The sequence below is a fragment of the Sciurus carolinensis genome, chromosome 16 (genome assembly GCF_902686445.1).
Source record: "Sciurus carolinensis chromosome 16, mSciCar1.2, whole genome shotgun sequence".
NCBI lineage: Eukaryota > Metazoa > Chordata > Mammalia > Rodentia > Sciuridae > Sciurus > Sciurus carolinensis.
Genome location: NC_062228.1, coordinates 60,462,948 through 60,466,746, shown reverse-complemented (window position 1 = coordinate 60,466,746; position 3,799 = coordinate 60,462,948). Strand labels below are relative to the sequence as shown.

At 39.1% G+C, this 3,799-nt stretch overlaps 1 pseudogene; it reads left to right on the top strand.

Moving 5' to 3' along the window:
* The first annotated feature begins 2,197 nt into the window (after positions 1 to 2,197).
* On the top strand, positions 2,198 to 3,132 carry LOC124966184 (vomeronasal type-1 receptor 4-like; annotated as a pseudogene).
* Positions 3,133 to 3,799: the final 667 nt, after the last annotated feature.

The following is a 3,799-nucleotide window of genomic DNA, read 5'->3' as shown; positions in this document are numbered from 1 at the left end:
TCCTTCAACATCCATGAGACCCTGTCAGCATTCAGGGATCAAAGAAATGCAACAGCCTCTCCCAAACTCCTTAACATTTATTTAAAGTCACTAACTAGAAACTCATAATGGCCTAAATAGTTAGCAAGAGGGAAGAAATTTTCAGCAATATCCTTGCTTCCCAGGCCTGCACTGTGTTTGCCTCTACAGGTGAAATTACAATGGCAGCCTGTGACAGGAAGTGAGGTCACAGGAGCACTGACCTACACTTCAGAGTGCAGCCATGCTGGATGTCTATACCTCACACTGAGCCCACCATCTTCCTTCCAAGAAACACTGTGAGTACTTTCCATTTCTGTCAAAAAGGCAGAGTGTGTATGAACAGAAGTTTGAGGAAGTGCTCATTTCTGAAAAAGGATTTGGGGTAGTAACAGATTCAGTACCAATGTATACAAAGGAGAAAAAGAATTCCTTTGCTATGAACTGAGTTAGTATAGGAGGCATGTCTCTGACCTGATGCCAATCCAGGATGGCTACAAATAAAAATGTAATAAAGTCCTTGCTGAGGTGATTATTGGTAATAATCCCAGACATTGATACTGAAATCTGGTTGTGGAGATGTTGAAGGACAGTGCTAATTAAAGCACCCTGCTGCCCACATTCCTTATATGAAGTGTAGAATAAACCATCTGTATTTTTGTAGTATGTTCATAATGCCTTCATGCCTATAATAGGGATGAGGATAAAAGGGAGTATCACCTCACCCTCAACAGAAACCAAAATCCGCATCTATGTCTGATCCTCTCAGTGGAGATAGAAGTTGCATTTCCACAGCATCACCTATGGTGTGATGCTGGTGGTGAGAATTCCTCCCCTGATGAACTTGGGAACACACCATGTAAGGGAAGTAACTTGATGAGTATTGAACAACACTTATCAGGACCAAAGTCATCTTGTGTTCTATCCTTTAGTTTGTTAATAGTCTTACCTTAATCCCAATCCCTTGGAGTATATTCCTCTCTGTTTCTATTCACAAAATGCAAGGAATTCCTAGTCTCTGGATTCTATTTAAATACATCTTGTAAAATGCCTTTCAAAAACTTTATTACTACTGGTCTCATAGCTATTAGTACTCATAGGTGTTCATCCTGAGATGAATGAGAAGTAAATTTCTGTCCTATACCATTTTACTACATACTAGTATTTCTTGTTTCATGTTTTAGAGACAAAGAAATATCACTCAAATATTTTATACATTACACTATACTTTCCCTTGGAATGACAGTTAATATTTATATTACCAATCCAAATATTGACTGGGTCATGAATTTATTGAATGCAGAGGATTGACCATGATTAGTGCACTGCATTTTACTACAATCATTTCTAATTCATATTGGCTTATAAATTAAATCTTCAAATACAAAAGGTCTTATTAGTTTAAAATTTTCCAGATATTTATCATACAGTGAATAGTAATTTTCCTATAGTTATTTTAGGAATATAATGCCTACATTATTTTACTGTGAATTCTGTAAAATTATTCCCAGTAGATATGATAATCTCTTTCACACATACCCTATATGTAGGTGTCATAATCTATGAGAGTCAGGTCTTAGTTGAACTACATCTAGTTTGTCATTTAAACCATATTTTAAGGTGTATCTGCTGTTTGATGCACAATTTGTTACCTAGTAGTACAGAAATATTACTTCATTATTGTGAAAGTTCCAATTTCTTTAAATAGACACCAGCAATCTAATCAGAAATGAATTATTGTATGGTGTGGGTGGTGACTGAGGTTGTCTCTTCCTCAATGTGACTACAATACAGCAGATTATTCTGAAAATGTTGACTCATGCTTGCTGTGCACTGCTCTCACTTTTTATTGCTTCTCCCAGGTAATCACCACCTGATCTTCAATGATGACTTCTCTAAGAAAATAGTCTGAGAATTTTCCCCATCAACATGTGCATCTGGATGTCATTTCCAATCCCATAGCTATGTACAATTAAAAGCTATTCCTGGAGATGGCTATTGCTTTCTTGCCCTGGATGACCTCAAAATCCTAGCTCACAAGTTGCACCTGCCCCAGTTCCCCGAGTAGCTGGTGGTACCGTTGCACACCAGTGTTTGGCTACAAAGTAATTTAATGAGTCATTTTGCACATAGGAATGACTGTTGCCATAATCTGAATAAAATTGTGCTGAATGACAGAATGGTCTCCAGAGATGTGGCAATAGGATTCATGTTCTTATCACAGACCACAATTGGAATTCTGGGAAATTACTTTCTTCTTTGCTACTACCTAGTGCTTTCTTGCAATAAGGGTCATTTAGGTCCAAGGATTTGATACTCAAGCACCTCAGTATAGCCAACTCCCTTGTCATTCTTTCTAATGGAGTTCCCCAGACAATGACAGCATTCGGGATGAAACATTTCTTGAATGACCTTGGATGCAAACTCATTTCATGTATTCAGCGAGTAGGCAGGAGTGTTTCCATTGGCATCATCTGCCTCTTGAGTATCTTCCAAAACATCACGGTCAGCCCCAGGAACTCCTGTTGGAGGGATCTCAAAGAAAAATCTCCAAAGTACATTGGCTTCTCCATTTCCCTTTGCTGGATCTTCCACATGATGTTAAATTCCATTTTTTGTCTCTATATGCTTGGCAAATTGAGAAGTGAAAACATAACAGAGAAAACAGATTACGGGTACTGTTACACTGCAGGTTGTGACAAAATCATAGAACTGTTATATGCAACATTGTTTGTGTGTCCTGAAGTGGTGATTTCTGTGCTCATGATCTGGTCCAGTGGCTCCATGATTCTAATTCTCTACAGGCACAAGCAGCGGGTTCAGCACATCCACAGCACTAAAGTGTTCCCCAGATACTGCCCTGAGTCCAGAGCCACCCAGAGAATCCTTGTCCTGGTGTGCACCTTTGTGACTTTCCACACCCTCGCATCCCTATTAAATGCTTATATTGCCCTTTCTTCTACTCTTAATTGGTGGTTGTTTAGAACCAATACCATAATCTCCATGTGTTTTCCCACGCTGAGTCCCTTTCTTCTCATGATACATGACTCCACAGTATCCAAGGAATGCTTCAACAGGATAAAGAAGAAAATTCCAATTGTCTTAATTACATAAATATAAATTTTGCACACTGCCTAATATTTTAGTACTCATCACCCTCACATCAGAGGATCATTGAAGTGTCACTTGTGTCTCTATTGTAAACCCTAATGAATATTGGGGTCCTCAGCTGACTGAATATCACACACACATGGGCATCATGGAGGGGATTAGGCCTGGTTTTCCTCATCCTGATGCAAAGCATCCTGTTGATAGTAACCATAGTTCATGTTGCTGAGGCACCCTGAATGAATTAATTGCCAATCCTTCCAAGTTACCTAAATCACAGTGGTTGAACAAGTAGCAGATTCCACCAAACTCTGCCAGAAGAAAATGCCATGGAACAATGAGTGGTGAGTATTGTTGGAGGACAATTCTTCATGTATTTATAACATATATGTTGTACTTAGGGAATGATTTTCTCATTCATTTGATATTTGTCACAGTAAGAACCTTGGAAGATTAGGTTATGGAGTATAAATTTGTGTAACATAATTATTTTCTGTAACTGGAAATAAAGGTAGCATCCCCCTGTAGGGAAAATTGTGAGGCAGGGTTCTAGCAGTTCTCCTTAAAGTATTTGTTTCCCTGTGTGCAGCATCCCTAGGGGTGATGCAATCTCCTTTCCTGTGCAGCATCCACTTGGGCCACTGCACACCACAGAGACTGCAGCTGGAAGGAG